Source organism: Falco cherrug, chromosome 5 (assembly GCF_023634085.1).
Source record: "Falco cherrug isolate bFalChe1 chromosome 5, bFalChe1.pri, whole genome shotgun sequence".
In the NCBI taxonomy this organism is placed as follows: Eukaryota; Metazoa; Chordata; class Aves; order Falconiformes; family Falconidae; genus Falco; species Falco cherrug.
In genome coordinates, this window is record NC_073701.1 from 1,088,155 (window position 1) to 1,108,061 (window position 19,907).

General features: G+C 52.4%; 2 long non-coding RNA genes across 2 annotated transcripts; one reads left to right on the plus strand and one right to left on the minus strand.

Moving 5' to 3' along the window:
- The first annotated feature begins 13,399 nt into the window (after positions 1-13,399).
- Positions 13,400-15,259, plus strand: LOC129736268 (uncharacterized). Its single transcript, XR_008732622.1, has 2 exons — positions 13,400-13,469; positions 14,325-15,259. It is a non-coding gene; the product is annotated as an uncharacterized LOC129736268 (long non-coding RNA).
- LOC114014504 (uncharacterized) lies at positions 14,294-19,713 on the minus strand. Its single transcript, XR_003558017.2, has 2 exons — positions 17,120-19,713; positions 14,294-16,897 (listed from the first exon to the last, which is right to left on the minus strand). It is a non-coding gene; the product is annotated as an uncharacterized LOC114014504 (long non-coding RNA).
- Positions 19,714-19,907: the final 194 nt, after the last annotated feature.

The following is a 19,907-nucleotide window of genomic DNA, read 5'->3' on the forward strand; positions in this document are numbered from 1 at the left end:
ACTGCTGCTCGTTTCCACATCTTTCTCCACCTTCCTCTTTCCTAGACTGCTTTCCTTGTCTCAGTTCCTCTGCTCCTTTCTCCCTTCCCCAGACCTAACACACCACACACCTAAGCATCAACGCAATGCCTTCACTGCTATGCTTTCTTCCCTGCTCAGAGAAGCTGGGTTTTTTCTTCCCTTTTAACTTGGCTAGAGCACTGTCATAAATTCACAGAAATATTGGTGTGGGAAGGGACCTGTGGAGGTCTCTACTCCCTGCTCACTGCAGGCTGTTGGGAGCACTGAGGGCTGGCTGCTCCCAAGGGAATGGCGGCTGAGAGCCAGGCATGGTAACGAGGTGGCAGAGGAAGGGGCAAGGTGAGCAAGGCGAGCAAGGCAGGTACGGGGATGATAGGCAGGTTCAGCTGAAGATCCAGACTGTCAGACAAGCCTGTGATGACAAGGCAGGTCCAAGGTCAAACTAAGAAGTCAAGTCAGCATCATCAGGATCGGGTCTGGGGCAGTAACCGGGGTAAGCTGCAGTCCAGCGATTGCCAGCGAGTCTGTCGCAACATGGCAGGTCTCAGGTCAAGCCAGGAAGCCCGTCCGTGGGTCCAGATCAACACAGCGCACGGTCAGGCACAGGCAAGACTGTGCAGGCAGGAGCTGAGGGCAAGAGCACCAGCTTAAGAGCAGCTCCTGGGGCAGGGGGCCAGCCCTGGCTGAGACTCCAGCAGAGCTTTCTGGAAACTCTCCCCAAGGTCAGCAGAAGGAAAGGGCAGCCCCCAGCTGCGTCGTCTCTGACCTGGCACCGAGCTCCCACAGCCACAGCTCAGGAGCAGGGGGGATGCACTTGGGACCCTGAGCCAGTTCAGGTTGCCCAGCACCTTGCCCAGGTGTCTTCTGAGCTCCTCCAAGGATGGAGATTCTTCCACCTCTCCAGGAGCCCGCTCCAGTGCTGGAACGTGCCCCAGGGAGAGGCTTTTCCTAACGCTCAGCAGGAATCTCCCCTGTTTTGAGTCACGGCTGTTGACTCCTCTGGTTTCTCGGGCCGCAGCGAGCAGAGTCCAGCTCCATCTCCTCTTGGCAAGCGTGCCAAGGATGAATGGAATGTCAGGTGGCAGACGCCACTCCTTGGGAAGAGGCTACTCCTCTGCCAACGTTACAATATCCCCCCAAAAAACACAACACAGAACTTCTCAAAAAGAACATCAGAAAACATAATCTTTTCTTACAGTTTCACTCCTGAAAATAGCAGAACTATTTTTACCTGGAACATTTTATAAATATTCCACCTCCAGCAGAGGAAATTTTTGCTTAAATATTTTGACAAAATTATAAATAACTGAAAAGCTGATCTCTTAATTAATCTCTTCAACCAGATTAACAATAAAGGGGGCTGCTGGTCATGCTACACGCAGCAGAAAAGTTCCTGACTTTGGGTTTCTGAAGGCTTTCCTTAACTGTTATATATAGGCAATGGTGTGCCCAGTGCGGGCTGCTGTGTTTTGTCCTTTGGGTTTTCGAACTTTTTCAGCTTGAATTGGTTTTGTTTCATTTTTGAGGATTCTAGTTGGGTTTAACCACTTTGGATTCTAGAGAGGATTTTGGATATTTATCATGTCTGCCACCGAGAATCAGTGTGAGCTCAGTCTTCTGCTTCTGCGTTTTTGCCTTTGCTAGCCTGATTTTTTTATCCCATCACGCAATGATAGAGAATATGCATGTATTGTCTCTCAGTGGAATGAGTCACTCACACCACCTTGCTTTATAGCTTCTGTTTAATGAGTATATATAAAAAAAGCCAAACAAACAAATTGGGAAGTCCTAGGGTAAGATGGTGTCCAACAACAGCGATTGCTACAAAACAGAACCACCCTAAAGCATGTGTTTAAAGCAACAGGAATGAACTATGTGAAGCAATGGTATTCAAGACAGGAAAGTTAGGTGGGAATATGAGCTCATCAAAGCCTTTTCAACCTGTATAATTGACCCTCTACATCCTACTGTGGTAATTCTTGTATTAGTATTCCTGCTAAGTATGTCAGGGGTAAAAGATGCCGTTCGCTGCTTCCCTGCACTTTGTGTCATTCAAAAACATCTTCTTATCAAGTAAGACTAAACCAGTGAAGGTCAGAGAGATGGCAAAGGAGTACAGACGTGTATTCTGCATGGATCAGACAGGGTATTTGCAAAAACGCAGCACTACGTTGGGATTTCAAGCCCATTTTGTTCTGCAACAGACACACCAGCCACTTCTGGAAAGAGTTCCTTACTTGGAGGGTATAGAAACATATTGTTATCGCTATTAATTGTGATCTTAAATGTATTTTATACTTTCCAGAAACCCACTGACGCTCTGGGTGCTCTAAATCAGATTGAAAAGATGTTTCAGAAGTCCCAGAACAAGCCAGACTTAACCTTCAAATTGTTTTTCTTACTGGTTATATTCCTTCCACCACGTACTGGCTGCGTGCCTCCCACCGCTTGATGTATCCCTCCAATTTTGTGTTACGGACATCCTGAGCAAGTGGAGCTCTTCACGCTTTGAGCCTGGGAGGTTAACCCCCCCCCGCCGCTCCCCCCAGTCGCCGGAAGTTGAAACAGATGTCCTCCAGAGGTCCTTCCAACCTAAATAATTGTGTGAAACTCTGACCTTGTGTTTTAGATGCTGCTCTGATAGCCCAAGCGGGTTTTCAGCCTCTTCGTTATGGTTTCCTCTGGGTGTTGCTGGTGCTTGGAAGACACTTGGCACTCCCGCCTGCCTTCCAGCTGCGCCAGTGCTGAGCACGGGCAGCCAAAGCTCTGTATGTCAGGAGTTCTTGGAAGCTTTTCCTTCAAACTCTTGCCTTCTGCAGTGCTAACAGAATCTCAGCAGAGGCCAGGCTGCCGCTGCGCTGGTACCGCCACAGGTTCTGCTGACCAAAATCATCACAGGGTTTCTTTGCAGCTTCCCACATTTCCATCTCACCTACTGCCTCTGCTGTTACACTCTAAGAGATCTTGGGGCACACATCATCATTTTTAATTGGGCTTGCATAGCACCTTGCACAGAGAGACAGCCGTCTCGAAGGGCTCCCAAACTAAAGAAGAAGAAATAGTGCAGCAGCACCGAAGGACCTGCCATGCTGCTGATGTTGCTTGATGATGTTTGGGAGCCTGGATGTGTTAAAGCCAGATGCAGTAATCACTGCTTTAACCTACTTCACTAAGTAAGAGTGACAAGGCAGCGGTGACCCAGTCTTCCGTGCCAGCTGTAGCACCTTCCTGCCCTGCAAGCCCCCTCCCAAGCGCAGGCAGTCGCTCTGCACTTTGGTTCCTGAAATACAAGGGAACAAGAAAGTACTTTCCTCCAGGAGGACGCAGGGTGAAAGGAAATGATCAAACTTTTCACCATAAAGTGATGATGAAAGACCTTTTCTGACCCTGGGTGGAAAAAAGAAAAGAAAAAAAATAAAGAAAGGGGAAAAATAAAAAGGAGAAAAGTAGCACAGACATCCCTGGGCTATAAAGCAGCCTGTCACCACATCGGGGATGGACACGGATGACAGACCCTCAGAGCACGGTGTGACAGCAGGAACAGCCTGGCTTAGCTTCAAGGGGACACCTCAGGGGTCGGCCCCTTCTGTGCCCCCCGAGGAGCCCCCCGTGCCTGGTGGGCAAAACACGCCGATGCAGGCCTCGCCGGGGGCCAGCTGCAGCTCGCAGCCGCTGCTGGTCCTGCTGGGACCCCCGTCACCCTTCTCTTTCTTCTCAGGCGGCTGGTTTTTTTTTTTAATTCCGAACGAAAAAGAATTTGCAAACCCAGCCCCCCCCCCCCCCCCCGAGACCCGCCTGCAGCTACACGTCCCGCAGCGGCCACGCACACCAGCACGGACACGGACACACGTGGGGCGCTTGGTGGCGGGTCCAAGGTGGGAAGCGGCTGCACGTCGGGTGGCGCAGGCGGCTGCCCCCCGCCCCGGGGCCGTTACCGGCGGGGGTTCGACTCCGAGCCGGGCGCCTGCCCCCGGCCCCGCCGCTCCCGCCTCGCGCTCTCCGCGGCCAACAGCGGCCCCCGGCGGCGGCTGCGCTCCTCGGGCCGCACCGGCGGCTCCCCCCGCCGGGGGGGCTCCCGGCCCGATGCGGGACCGCGCCGCAGGGACCGCCGCCACCAGCGCCTCGGGGAAGCACCGGGGAGGGCTCAGCGGGGCGGCCCCGCAGCCGCTGCCGCCGGGGCAGGGCAAAGCAGCGGGTACCGGGCGGGGGGAGCGTGTACGGAGCGGGCTGGGGGAGCGGGTACCGGGGAAGCGAGTACTGGGCGGGCCGAGGGAGCGGGTACCGGGGTAAGCGGGTACCGGGTGCGGCTGGGGGAGCGGGTACCGGGCGGGGGCAGCGGGTACCGGGGCAGCGGGTACCAGGCGGGCCGGGGGCAGCGGATACCGGGTGGGGCGGGGGGAACGAGTATCGGGAGGGGGCAGCGGGTACCGGGCGGGGGCAGCGTGTACCGGGGAGACGAGTGTACCGGGCGGGCCGGAGGGAACAGGTACCGGGAGGGGGCAGTGGGTATCGGGCGGGCCGGGGACAGCGGGTACCGGGTGGGGCGGAGGGAACGAGTACCGGGAGGGGGCAGCGGGGACCAAGGGGGCAGGGACCGAGGGGGCGGGGGACCGGTAGCTGCCAGCCGGGCGGCTGGTTCCCGGCGCCGCAGCCCTCAAGGGTTAATTGCCCGGCGCTGTCACGCAGCAGGGCACGGCGCTGCCTCCCCGCTCTGGTCCTCCCCGCCTCTGGGCAACGGCCATCTATTTAAAAAATGGTAATAAAAGCGAGAATCTGTAAAAGGGAAGGAATTAAAGGTGTGAGACTTCTTCCCCGGGAGCGGGGAGAGAAGGGGAGCCAACATTGTGACCAGGACAGCAGCACCCCAGTGCAAAATGCAGACTGGGGGGGGTAGAGCCGTAGAAGCAGGGGCAGCCGTAGAAGCAGGGGCAGCCATAGAAGCAGGGACAGTCACCTTGCCCGGCACTACCCGGGCCTTCTGTGAGGGCTTTACCTGGCCAGAGCCCGGCGAACACTGAACTGGCACCCGCGGGGAGCGTGGCACTCAGTGGCAGGACGCACCCAAGGGGGCTCCGCAGCCCTGCCCGGAGGTTCGGCAGTGCCAGGCTGAGCTGTCTCCTTGTGGGCTCCTTCTGCATAGGTGTCACGGTTGTCCTTGGTTACGCAGTGACAGATTGTTTTCCCCACCAAGTCCCTTCTTTGTTTGCCGTGTAGGAAGAACACTGCTCACAGAAAGAGAAAAAAAGTAGCTATTTGCCATTTTTCTTCTTCCCCCCCCCGCCATTTAGTATACAAATCCATCAGCTATTTACTGCACGTACCCGAACTCCATCCTGCAAAAGGGCTACTGAGCATCTCGTGCTTTTCTGTAGTATTTATCATTCCCGCATCCAACGGCTTCATAAATTTGAATTAACTTCTTTCACAAGAGGCCCATAAGCCGATATGGTATTATTACTATTTTATAGGCAGGAAACTTGGTAGCTAAAATGTATGTTCTGAATTCCTTCAGATGTCACTTTTCGGAGTGCTATAGAGCATGTATACATTCTTTGTGTCACTCCTACTGATTTCAGTCAGAAATACAAGACCTCAGCAATCCCACAAATCAAACACCAAAGTCTCGCCGAGAGCCTTTATAAGAAGGGACAAAGCAAAGGAGCAGTGACTTTTGGGGACAATTTGGTGCCCGTGCTGATGGCCAGCATCACCTGCGGGCTCTGGGGCAGAGGCAGGACTGCAAAGGTAGTGGAAAGTGGTTCACAAACACTGTGTTGCAAGGAGATTAATTTTTTCAAATGCTTCTATATCAGTGTGCGACATCTAGATAATGAGCAAGGGGAATTAGCGTTCTCATTGATGAGCATGCATTTGATATAATTAGCATTACAAAAAACCCGGTGGGACGATTTGCATAATTGCAGCGCTCAAATCCCCAGTTACAGCCTATTCAGAGGGGACAGGGAGGTTACAAAAAAAAAAAACAACCAGAAGTGTTGGGGAAACATGCTGCTATGGCTTAGGGACAGCAGTTGCTGCTGTACAGCTGCTGAAAGCATTGCAGCGTGCCCAGCAAGCTGTGGAGCCGGGGGGGGGGGGGGGGGGGGGGAGGGCGCGCGGCAAGGGAGGGGGATGCTGTGGGAGACCTGAATCCAGGCAATGTGCAGCCATCCTAAGGATGCCCTGTTAGTACTTGCCGAAATTATTGGTGACAATTTCTAAGCAGGGGAAGGATCAGCGCTGCCACAGGCTGGCTCGGTTTTGGGGTGCGTTGCAACAGGTGGCAAGGCATTCGTTGTTGGCCTGGGAATCTGCGGTTTTCTCCTTGACCTGATTGCCTTATTGCGCATCTGGAGTGTAACCTGAATGGCCAACACGCACGCTCGGTGCTCCAAAAGGACCTGCCTCCAGAGGAGGGAAGCGACATGAGGAATTGGTCAGGAAGAAACACAGTGACAGAAAAATACCAGTAAGATCTGGTGGTTGGTGGCACAAAGTTTATTACCTAGCCAAAGAGCCCACAACTGTAATCAACGGGAGAATGCCACCTTAGGTCAGAGGTAATACGAATGAGAAATTTAGAAAGTAAAAGGGTAAGAGCAACAAAATGGCAACACGGGTTCTGTCATTCTGCACTTTGTACTTTCTAATAGTGAGGGAAAGGAAAGCCGGTGGGTGAGGCACTGTGACTTACTCAACAAGGAAGAATTAACTACAGGAGAAGCAATACGAAAATGCTCTGGCTACTTAGTGTAGAAATGGTATTTATTGACTATAGCTGTTTCAGAGTAGCTGCCAGTAGCAATATATCATCAATCAGATAAGTAGATCATTGCCACAGGCAGGGCGACATCAATGCTTCAAAGGGAAATGGTCACGCTCATCGCTTGAGCTGGTTTTGAAGCTTGGGAGGGCCCTGTCATACATACAATTGAACATTTTGTTTTCTTCAGACCTGACCCTGTGCTACTCTGTTCCCTCCATGCTGTCCTTCCTCGTGTCTCATTTTCCAGACATGTAGTCTGAAAGTACTAAAAAACCCCACTCTTCTCCAAAAACCTGAAGCACTTTGCAGCAAGAATATAATTCAGCTGAGAGAGCAACTTCCCAGAGACACCAAAACATGGGATGAAGCTGATTGTGCCTGCCTTTTCCACCACTTCTGTTTCTGACCTTGGGTTGACTTCTGTAGCCCTCTATAGGAAGTAGCCTTCCCCAATTTAAAAAAAATAAAATTAAAAAATGTTACCTGCTAGTTTGGGTTTAGTGCAGAGACGGTGTTAGTGGTTAGTCTTGAGAAATAACCTCCTCAGCACTGATGGTTTGATTTGCCTCAGTTTTGTACCGCTTTTCCTCCCTGTCAGGCCGAGCAGGGTGGTGGGTGGGGATCCCAGGGTCTGACAGACAGCTCTTGCTCTTTCCCGTGCAGACCTTCTGGCAGCAGCTGAGTGCTGTGGCAGGTAGCTGTCTTGCCTTACGGTTTGCCAGGGTTGCCTGTGAGACATCAGATACTGCACTACAATGAAGCCAGAAATGAACAGGAAAGGCTCTGAGACCTGCTGGAGAAGATGCTCATGCAAGAGCACCAGAGGGACATTTTGAGATGCTGACAGCGCAGTGACCCTACCAATAACATGGGATCTTCGTAGCACTGTCTCTGTGCTTGGATGCCAGGGAAAATGTCCAGAGCAGCCTTTTGTGTCAGCTCTTTGGACTCATGCCACAGTGATGGATGCTTTTGGAATCTGAGATGGGGCTTTGCTTGTGTCCAAACCTGCAGTCACTTGGCGCTTACAGTTTCCCGATCTCATGTAGCTCATGAGTGCCAGTTGATACTCCTTGTTCTGCACCAAACCTGTATCAAATCCATCTCAAGTTCCTTCCCCAAATAGCTTAGCAAGTGATTCCCAGGTTGTAATTCCGAAGAGAAAGCTGGTCGAGGAAAGTCAGCATGGCTTTCTTATATTTTGTTGCTGCTGCAGCTTCTCCAGGGAGGAGGAGGTGGGGCAGAGAGAAAGAAAAGGAAAAAAAAAAAAAAAAAAAAAAGCCTTAGCGTTCATAAAAGGGGACAAACTACAGAGATTCCACCTGGCTGTACGTGCAACTAATTAAGGGTAAACTGGAAACTTTTTTGGTAAGGTGTGATGTCCTTTTGCTGGCTGGTGGAGTTTATTTGGCTGTTGATGAAAGAATTGTTTTAAAGAAGACAGGAACACAAAGACTTGAAGACAAGCTTTAACACCTAACATTGTTCCTATGTGCAGCTCTGGGGTTTCCTTAATACCATCCTTGTTTCTACTTCAAGTCTAGGTGACTGCATCTGTCAACAAACATACCAGGTGGTGTTGCAGAGAGAGAAACGCACCTGGGAACAGCACACCTTGTAGGGCTCTGTCACTCTCAGCCTGTCCCACTTTGTCCTCCATGGCATCACAGTTTTTGAAAAGGATGGGTAAAGAAGAATCACAGCCTTCAACAGATTTTGGATAGACCCCATCCAGCTCTGGCATTCCAGTCACCTGCCCCATCAGCAGTTCTGGTGAAACCCCCTTACAGCCTAGGCAGTAAGCCAGGGTGGAGGGCAGGTACGGTAATTGGAAGGGGAAGAGGGCAGAGCCTGTATGAATTGAGAAGAGGTACAGCACAGACCGTGGGAGCACCTTACCCCTTTTCTACATAAAGAGCTTTCTCTCTGGTCTGCTAGTGTCCCCCTGCCCAGGGGGTGGGAGGGAGTCTAGAATTTGTTAACCAAAGACTTTGAGACAGATGAGTCTTCCATTCATTCAGTTCAGTCTCTGTGACATTACCAAGGAGTCTGGCGAGGGAGTGGATGAGTATATGGGGACCAGGCGGGATGCTCTTTTGCCCATAAGACAGTCTCAGGATGTCATTTATCAGCTGGCGAAGGAGCAGACCTTTTTCTGGAGTAACTCATTTGTGTTCTTCCATGTGGAGAATGGCAGCTCAGAAGCTGTTGTAGAATCCACTCCATCTTACTCTTTCTTCATTTTCCTTCTCTCCTTTAGTGCTTCATGGTAGCAGTGCCGCCAGCCTCAGCATTCCTGAATCATGACTCAGGGATGAGATGCAGGAACCTGAGGGTTTGCTTATGCCACTAGAACAGGATAGATACTGGTGTCTGCTTGACTAGCTCCCTGCCCATCCTTCCGCCACAAATCTCTTTGCTCTGTTATCTGAGTGCTCTTCCTGCTCTTTGGTTCCTTAATGAGTCTATCACAGCTTGTTCTTTCCTACCACCAAGTCCAGTGTTGTTACACCCTTCCCACTGCATTTAGCTCCCCCTTTTCTCCTCGTTTCACTGGCTCCTTGCTCCTGCTTTTTCCACAGCTCCCAAGAATATCTTGCTTGTTCAACTTGTCTTAGTCTTCCCTTTCTCTAGGCCCTGTTTCCCACTACAGCTATCAATCTTGATTATTTTTAACCCCACATACTCTGATTTTCAATCTAGTTGTGTTACTCAGCCAGTCAAGGTTCTTTTCTCCCATTTCCACCCCTTCAGTTTCCAGTAACTCCTTCTGTCTTAATCCCTGCACCAGTCCTAATGTCATTAGGCACCTCACCCTCATCTATCCTCCATGCTTCCCTTCCCCAAGGGACTTGTCTTCCTTGCACTCGAGTACCTGCTCCTCCTTCACCCTGGCTGGCCCAGAGCAGTCGGCCGGGTGCTTGCGCTGGCAGCTCAGGCAGAGCAGTGGTTGCAGAAGACAGGGATCTTTTCCCCCAGCCCTACGACATGCACGTATGCACGCTTACCCCACCTTTGTGAGAAAGTGGTCAGGGATGGTGGATCTTTGAAGAACTGCACAGGGAAAATCTGAAGTGTGCCTACAGAGCCTGTGTGAACCGGCTTTGCGTTTGGTTTGTTGTGGGTTTTTTTTTAAAGGCTAATAATTTGTAAAAAATTCACATGAATGTTTCAAGGTATAGTGAGTAGCATAGCTCTGATGTGAGGACAGCTCTCCTTCATAGGCTTCAGCTTCCTCTTCCGACGCAGTTGGGAGTTGTTCATAGTAAAGGGCTGTTCTTTTTAACGTACACTTTAACGGTCTGAAGCAGAATGTTTTTCTCTACTTTTTTTTCTCCCTGAGTAGATTAAATGTTCAGGCTGAAGCCATATTTAAGAAGAGGGGAAAAAATATAAAAAATCAGATGTAGGCAGACAGCCAGAAAAGAAAATTTCAGCTCCAATTGTAGAAGTTATAAGCAACTGAACAGTTTACAGCAGGAATGCCCAGACAGTCTAATTCCATACTCTGCTGGTAACTTTCTCCTTGCAAAAATTTGCAGTTTGAACTTGTCACTCTGGGATCAGTCACATCACTGTCCTAGCAACTTCAGAATAAGGCAGGAATACAGCACTTGCTTTGCCATAGATTGTGCCTTCTCTGAAGCTTTGTGTGAATTGCGAGGCAGATGGAGAAACGAGGCCTGATAGCTGGAAACAGCTACTTCACACACAAAGCCTGCAATATTTCTTTGGAAAGGGAGAAGGACAAACCTGAGGCTTTTCATAATGTGGTTGGTCTGTTAGCAGTGTCACCAGTGTAAATCAACCCATTTAAAACCAGTCTTGTTACACCTCTAAAAACAGCTAAGGTGGACATGTTTGAGCCTCACCTAAGATGGAACATTTTGGAGTGGTGTAATTAAATTTGGTGACTTCTTAAAAGTAAAGGATGAGGTACCTGTTCACTTATTGCAATCAAACTGAGAGCCTGCAGGCCAGTGTGGCTCGCTGCCCAGGATGCTAACGCCCCTCCTGTGCCCGCATGCAGCATGCAAGCGCTGAGCAGCAGCTATTGCCCCTGCAGAAATACAGCTCCTGCTCCCTGGGGCAGCAGTGCAGTTGTAGCAGTTGCCCTGTTTCTCCATCACAGGTGCAAGAGCAGGAAGGCTGCATGGTGCAGGACCTGCTGTGGGAGCTGAGGAGGACAGGAGGAGAGGAAAGAGGGCATGCAGAGAAGAGGAGGAAACAGCTGTTGGCAGGGCAGGCAGGCCCTGAGAAGTGGGATGCCCCGGTGGGGGCATCAAGCACAGCCACTGAGGTCGGACCAGCTTCCTTAGCTCAGACCTCCTCCTGCAACTGTTGTGTCGTGAAGTGCTGGACTTCACACTGGAGCAGGCACCGAGCATGCACATCTTCTGCTCTGACACCGGAGACGAGAGAGGAGCAACTTCTACTGCAGTAGGCCAGTAGTGGACAGCCAGGGGACAGACTGTGGCAGATTTCCACAAAGCCAGCGCATGCGCAGACCACAGATCTACCCAATTAAAGCCAGGCTTGGAGCAGTTTTAAGTTCCTACTCTGCATTAGGCGTTCTCAGTGTTTTACTAAACAGATGTAACATTGATCTAAACATGTCACATGCAGATGGTGTAGTACGGACCATACGCTGCAGACTAAAGCTCTGTGTTGGCTCAGCCCAGCAGACCTCACTTGGCCCTTCCATCACTCTATGCAAAAGCAGCGAAAGACAGCTATCTTCCCAAGGACGCAGACTGGAGACCTACTTAGTGGGTGCCCAAGTGCACAGAAACGTGAAAAACAGTGACTGGGAAGGACTGTCAAAAGGACTCAGTGCTTCCAGGCTCTGAGTCCAGAGCTCCTTCTCCAAGACCGTGGAGTGCCACATGCGTTCACTTGCTTGTTTCTAGCCGATGCCAGAAGACTGTCTGTGAACAAAATGCATGACAGGCAGAAGAAAACACGCGGCACTTTGCCGGCTGCATCCTCCGCCGCCTTGCGCTGCCCTGCAGTTGCTTTCCCTGTTAACAGATCGGCCACAGGGGGACTCCCTGTAAAACACGGCGTTTGCAAAGGGGGCTCCTGCATCCGCCGCCAGAAAGCCACCAGACAAAGGGACCACACCTTGCCAGCACTGCCAGTGGTGGTGACTGGCACTGGGGTTGCCTCTGGGCACACGGCTGCGGGCCCACTGCCAGCAGACCCTGTCTGGTTTCACTGGGATGAGGCCTGATGGAGAGAGCCTTCCCCCTGACGCAGCTGCAGCGGATTTCTCACTGGGAAAACAGAGCCCTTCCTGCCTTTCCTTGCACCAGCACCCAAACTTGCTGCTGCTGCTCCTGCTTGAAAAACCTCAGCCCTGTGCATGTTCTGCCGGGATCCGAGTGAATGGATGCAGGCACCTTCGCTGCGTCCCACCCTGCTTAGCGCCAAGGAAACACTCCACTGTGCCACCACCGCATGTTACCTTTTCCCAGCTTGCCTAGATATTTTGGAGCTGCCGTTCAGGGTGGGAAATTATGTTTTCTTGGTTCTTTTCCACATACAATCCTTTTATGTGCTGTTATTTCAGCTTTGGGAGTTTACACGTTCTGTTCCTCCCTTAGGTATCGGGGCACTTTGGCCGGCTTTAATATGAAGTAAACGATTCAAGTGCTGAGCCGCACCAGGAAGGGTGGGTGGCAAGCATGTCCAGTAAAACCACCAAGCAGCTGAGAAAAACTCCCATAAGCCCATAATAAACATTAAGTACAACAGGGGCACAAGAGAAGTGCTGAGGCTGAAAACAAAACCCAAAGACAACGGTAAAAACTTGTTTTCAGAAGTAAAATACACTCGCATCAGTGGAGGGCAAGATGAGTTATCTTCCACAGCAGCAGCCATGTGGCAAGGGAGCTGCAAGTGGATAGCAAAGCTTTCCACGAGCTCACTGAAACATGGCCCGCGGTGGCAAGAGGCCTTCCCAACAGCGGTATGGTAAGCCGCGTCCCCGCTGTGCCCCAGGGTCTCCATCCAGACCTGGCGCAGGCACATGGCCGTGGCACAGCATGGCACTCGCTCCAGCTTTGTGCTTTTCTGCTGACTTGAGGGAGGCCAAGGGCTGGCAGCGCAGGGCTGGGGCAGTGGGTGCGAGGGCCGAGCAGGGCCCAGCGTGGGCTGTGGGACCCCCGGTGAGGCTCCGGGAGGGCGCGGGGCTGAGGTGGGTGGCCTGGGAGGGCCGGGGCTGGCAGCAGAGCCCAGGGACCGCAGGAGGCCCAGGGATGGCAGCGAGGGGGTGGGCCTGGGGCAGGCAGCAATGCCCGGAGGCGAGGCTGACCCAGGGGCAGGCGGCGAGGCCAGGGATGCTGGCAGGGCCCGGGGCAGGCGGCAGGGCCCGGGGCAGGCGGCAGGCCCCGGGATGGCGGCAGGCTCGGGCGCCCGGCGGGGCACGGGGGCACGGGGGCCCGGGCGAGGTGGGCCGGTGGCGGCGGGAGGCGGCGCGGGGCGCCCAGCCGGCTGCCGAGCTCCGGCCCGCAGGGTCAGGCCTCAGCCGCGGCTATTATGGGATGGCGAGGCCCGAGGGAGGGCGGGGGGGGAGGTGGCAAGCGGTGGGTATTATGGGATGGCGAGGCATTTACAGCGGGGGAGGGTGAGCCGCGACTATTATGGGATGGCGAGGCCTCCCGCGACCGGAGGGGGGCAGGTGGGTGGCGGGGAGTATTATGGGATGGCAGGCCCTCCTGCCGCCGGGAGAGTATTATGGGATGAGGATGCCCCATCGGGGGAGGGGGTGGAGGGTGGGGGTATTATGGGATGGCAGGGCCTGCCGCAGCCGGCGTGAGGGGAGCGAGTATTATGGGATGGCACCATTCCCACCGCGTGTGTGACCGGGCGACTATTATGGGATGTGTCTGTACCGACGGCGGGGCTGCCGCCCTGGGAAATATTATGGGATGCAGCAGACAGAGCGGGGGTGGGGGGTTATTATGGGATGGCAGTGGCGGGGGCCACAGCCCTCAGCCCGGCCTTCCTGCTCGTGCCCCGGGGGACACCCCCAGCCCGGTGCCCCCCACCCCCACACAGCCCCAACCAATAAATCCGGCAGGGTATTATGGGATGGCTGCTCCACGGTGAGGGGATGGGGGTGGGGTGGTTGTGGTGTGTGGGGGGGTGGTTGCTATGGAGCATTTCCCGTGGGTGGCTATTATGGGATGGACTTGCCTTTGTGAACTATTATGGGATGCGGGCAGCTCGGTGGGGTGCGGCTGCCCGGGGCCCGGGCCCTGCAGGCCTTGGGGAGGGGGGGCAGGGGCACAGCGGGCAGGGGGGCCATGGCTGCGGCTCCAGGTGGGCTTTACGCAGACCCTCGCCGTGGTGGCCGCTTCTGCCACCAGGCGCCTGCGGGCTCCCCTCGCTCTCAAAGCAGATTCTGTTGCCTACATGGTGGAGGAAGGGAAAAACCCCACGGCCCCTCCAACCACGGCTCCAGAGCATCCTGCTGACCTGCAGTAAGAAAGGTGCTTAAACATTGGCCCCAATTATTTATTTTTTTAAATAGGAGCTTGCCATGCGAGTCCCGGTGTCACAAAGCTAGGAGCCAGCAACTTGGTGAAACATGGACATGTGTGGCACAAAGCAAGACCCCTCCCGGAGCACTTCACCTCTGAGCAGGACCCAGTGTGTGACTTGGTTACAGCACAGCCCCAAAGTTACCCAGCTGGTTGTTCCCTGTTACAGGCAAGAGAAAACTGCCTCCAGGCACTCAGGGCTCTCGATGCTTTGCAAACCTCTGGCTGCTTTGGAGCCCAAGGTGACTTAATGAGATTTGAGTCTTGTACATCCTTCTCTTGAGCAAATCCAAGTCCATCAGCTCTGCTCAGCAGCAGTGGGGTTCGAACCCCCTTGAATGGGACATACAGCCTCCAGGCTAATTTGTGCTGTTCCCTGTAGCACAGCTGTTGCTGGGTGCAGTGCTGGAAACGCCTCTCCCAGATCCAGCTGGAGGTAGGAGATGAAGGAGAATTCTGTCCCAGCCTGTTTTTTCAGTATCTCTGCTTACTGAGCTCAAGAGATGTGTTTCAGTGTTAGTGATTCTTGCCAGCATGCACAAGCGTTAATACAGGATGCAAAAATAGGTATCACAGGATTGCAGTCGGGGCAGCTCGAACCACCAGGCTGTTATTACGGTCCCTCTGAGACCACTTGCTGCTTCTCTGGCTGGATCCAACTGTTTGTTTCGTGAGCAGGGGAGCAGGGCATCTCTGAGGCACTTCAGGGAAGTGGGAACCTGAAACTGCTAACTAATAAGCATCCTTAACTTCTGAGTATTTCTTCCAGCTTTCGTTATTCATGATATACAAAATTCTGTGTTAAAAGACTGATAATGTTGCAAAGTAGTATTTTTACAATTGCAAAATAGTATTTGTTTCTTACATCTTAGTAAGTGCCTCCATCTTCAGAAAAAAAAAGGTGAAGGTAAACATGGAAAATTCAGATCTGAATGTCTGAGGTCTGGCAAAGTTCTGAGAAACTGAAAACGGACTTGTGATGGAAAATATCAAGTAATCTTAGCTATAGGCATCAGTACCAAGTACATGATGTTTTTAAAGCAAGCAAACTAGCAAAGCATACAGAGATGGAGATCGGCTGTTCAGATTTACAGGGGGATGAGCAATCCCCAATCTGCTCTATCTCTCCCCCTGCCTCAGTGCTCTGCCACTAGCACTGCCTCATGCACTGTGCCTGTGCGGTGTGGCTCTGGCTGCACGGCCGCACCATTCACCCTGCCCCCTCCTCCTGGCAGAACAGGAGATGAGGCTCATGATGAGTGCCGAGCGAAGCCTGAACTGCCGTTCTTCTGACGGGAAGTAGATGCAGAGTCATGCTGGCATATGGGAAGTCCTCACCTAGGTGCCCATTAGAGAGACTGGATCCTCCATTGACGCTGGAATGTTGTTCTCAAAAAAGAAGCATCACGTGGTCTGTTCAGTGGTTCTTTATCTCATTCTGGTTGTATACTCCCAAATTCTCTGTGTGCAAGTCTCTCTGCCTCTCGTTGCAGTGGCATTTGTTTGCTGCAGGAGCAGCTTTTTGGACATGACAGGAGAGGCTCTGGTCTCTTGTCCACAAGAGGAGGAGACTATTTCTCGTGTTGTTTTCTTCCATGTCTGACACCAAAGCAAAGACACTGCCGTTGTGCTAAACAAATAAGCTCACACTTCTCTGTTAGAAAAACAAACAAACAAAAAACAAACAAGCAAAAAAAGGGGTGGGGGCAGGATGAAGAAAGCAACAATGAAAATGGATTAGATTCACTTAGCTTGCCACGGAGATTTTGCAGAAGTCTGGAAGTGCAGAAGAGTACCTCAGGCAGAGGAAAGAGCTTTGTGGTGTTGAGGAAAACTTGCAGAATTCAGGACAATTGCTTTGGCTGGTGTTGAGGGGACAGGATTCTCACAAGACAATTTAAAATGGGAGGGAAGAGGGTTGAAGGGACAGACTCTGGGACAATAACCGGACACCGAGTGAAAGTTGGGACCAGTCTCTTACTAATTTCAAAGTAAAAGTTACTTATCTGGGAGTTTGGTACCCCTCCACACTCAGAATGGTCTAAGGCAAAATTCTCTGCCTCGCTAAAGAAAATCAAAAGGCAAGGCTTCTCAGAAATCCTGAGATCTTCAAGGTTACCTGGCAGAAGCTGTAAGACCTTGACTCAGAGTCATGGCAAGCACCAGTATGATCAGGAGAGCCTACAGGGCTGCTGAATAGAAAAGATGAGGGTTAAGTCCGTTCACATTAGCTACAAATGGAATGTCAAAACCAGGTTAAAGGAAAAGGTGAAGTGTACCTGCAGCCTTTGACGAACAGCACCATGTTTGTGAATACATTGGATTATACCAGTTTAATAAAGATACTGAAAGATATTTTTAACATTGCTAGTTGCATGTAACCTGACAAAACAAATATTACAGTCAGGCTAGAGCAAACCCTCAGTCAGAAGAACAGCAAGAATGAAGAGTAAAACAGAAGTATGTCTGTATCCTGGATCCCAAATGAAACAATGCAGTGGAAGCATCACATCTGGCATCTGAACCATTAACACCTGTGCTTTGTTGTTGGACATGAAAGGAGCTAACGAAAAATAAACAGAGAGACCATAAACTGACCTTTAGGATCACATTGTCTGCAGCAGCAGCAAGTCATGATTATAGTCTGTTATCTGTGTCCTACATACACAGTTCACGCTGGCCTGGAAAGTCTGCCTTATTTCCAAAATGCTCTGGAGTCCCTTCCCCCTGGCCCCAGACTCCCACACCTGGCAACAACAAAATAGCGCGGACCAGAGTTTCTCACCTCCACCTGCGTCTGAGTGAAAACAGGGACTGAGTACCACGGTGAAACAATGTCCCACTTTGCTCTTCTTGTTACATTGGAGAAACATGTCTCTGTCGAAAGTGAAACCGAGAAAGGGCTGCGGGCCTGATAAAAGCCTGGCCAGGGGAGGCAGGTGGGGCAGGACCTGAACCCTGAGTGACCCAGTCCACACACAAACCTACAGAAATAATTCAGAGGCCACGCCAGCATTGCTGTGGGGGGTACAGAGACCGCTTTGCCCAGTTGTCCTTGGAAGCAGAACCGGGCAGGGGTGTGGGGAGGGTCGTCTGGTTAGTTTGAATTTCCCTAATGCAGGCACAGCACTGAAGCGAAGCGATGTTGCAGGCGTTTTCCCCACAGAAGCGTGCTGTGGGCTTGTTTGGGGCACTGATGCCCATCAGCAGGTAGGGAAGATTATATTCCACGGGTCTAGCTGTAATTGCTTCGAAGCCAAGAGCTATGAACTCAGAAAATTCAGTTAAACCAGGTAAGCGAGCAAACCACAGTAAGGTAGGCAACTCCCACATTTAAAGCAGCCAAACAGCTGGAAATGTATCTCACATTGTGATCATCAAAGGAAAAGATTTAGAAGCCTCATTTTTTAAAAATCCATTTAATCTGCTTGGCCCTGACAAGCACTAAAAACACCTTAATCATAATCACTTACATCCTGCATGGATTTTTTGAGAGTGAAAGTTAAGGCTTCTGCAGACTGAGAAACCTCAACTTACAGAGAAAAAGGAGATGGAGGTGAGGTGGGGAAGCTTGGAGGCACTCATGATAAAAATGTGTTCGGGTGCTGTACAGAGACAGATTTAAGGAAGCAATGGCTGGTTGGGAAGCTTGATGCTTCAGTGGCTGAGGCTCGGGGTACGTGTTGCACGTAGCAAACGGCCTTCTGCAGATACAACCTTGCCAGCAAGAGCATCAGGGAGCACCTGTAGAGACAGCCCCAGTAACTAACTGCCTTTGCAGGGTCTTTGCCTGCTTCGTACCTCTCGCCACCTCTCGCCAAACCAACCAAAGAGGTACGCGCAGAGTGCGGCGGTCACTGCTTGAGGCCAGGCTGCTTGGCATGGGAATTTGGCATGGCCATCCATCTGGCTCCTATTAGAGAGGATTATGGCTGTCAGCACACAAAAGGGGGAATGAAAAGTCCTGCAGGGGTCTGCGGGAGTTTGGTGGTGTGCTATCCACCTGATGTTTCTGTAGTGCTGGATATTCTGCTACACTTGATCTGTGTGGAGGATGGATAGCATCTGTGGAATAGTAGTGTGGCTCTTGCCTACCACTTTTCCTCCGTGGATCTGAGATAAATGATGGCATCATCATCACTCAAGCAAAGGTATACAGGCAGGGGTAGCACACACGTGCATACCACGGCCAGCTGGAGGGTTAGTGGGATTTCTATACATGCAAGAAGGAAATGCAACAGCATTTTGGGATGTACAGTGTAGTCTTTGCTGGCAAGGCGGGATGGACATGCACGTGATAAGTGGTTGGTGCCGTGCAGTGGCTGCACATGTGTTGCAGGACCATGCTGGAGCATGCAGTGGTGAAAGGCACGCAGACAGGATGGCAGAGCTTGATATCTCAGCGTTGAGGTGCTGGCAACAGGAGGTGGGCAGTCGGGGGCTGCTTGTGCAGGTAGGGGCAAGTTTGCCAACAGTCCAAGATGCTCATGGCAGAGGCGATGGGACGGTGTAATGGAATACCTGTGTGCCCAGTGTACGTGTGGATGTGCCTTTGGTGTGGTTTGGCAGACAAAGCACGGATTGTGTTGCAGGATCCATAACGAGCTGTTGCAGTCTAGCAGTAAATCCTCCACTCGTGTTTTGGGATGTTTCACTGTGGTGGGACAAAATGTGCACATGCACCACCGGGCATGAGACAGTGGAGGCGTTTGTTTGAAGAGGAAGGAGCGCAGTCATTGACACCATGTTCTTACTGGGAGAGATGGACACGATGGTGCCTCTTTGTTGAGTTTAATAGTGTTGTGAAGATGCTAAACAGGGGATTAGGACAGGGGAAAGGTGGCATGATGGGATGTGATTTTGTTTAATGGGAAACTAATGATACAGTTTCACGTGCATAATTGGGTTATGTTCATACCTATGGACTGTTCACGTCTGTATAACGCGATGTAGAGTTTCCTGCCGGAGGGCTGCAGCAGGGAGCAGCATGTGGAGCTAGGTGCAGGGCGAGAGGGAGGAACGGGATACACAGAGCCACCATGCCTCCCTGGGGTACGGCTGGTCCTGTGGGTAGCACAGTTGGCTGTGGAGACCTCGTGTAGCCAGTATGTGGGGGGGAGATGGAAGTTACCGCGGGCTCCCCACGCACGCGCTGGTGGTGACAGCGGCTGTGCTGCAGGGTGTTGTGGGCTGCGGAGGGAGTCTTGGAGGGAGCCGTGTGGGAAGGGGCACTGCGGGGCCCCCCCATGCATGCACAGAGGTGGAAATGTGCCCCAGGTGCGGGGCAGGGAAGGGGAGTGAGCAGGACACTCGGCCGCAGGGCTGGGGGCCCAGCGGAGGGTGGTGCCAGAGTGCGGCGTGGCAGCCCCCAGGGCCTTGAGGGAGCCTGCAGGGCCCAGGGTGGCAGGCAGGGCTCTGGGCAGGACCCTGGTGGGGCAGGCAGGGCCCCAGGGCGGTGGGCAGGGCCCCAGGCAGGCAGCAGAGCTGCAGGTAGGGTGGCGGGCAGGTGGGGTGGGCAGGACCGCAGTGGGGCAGGCAGGGCGGCAGGCAGGGCCCCGGTGGGGCGGGCAGTG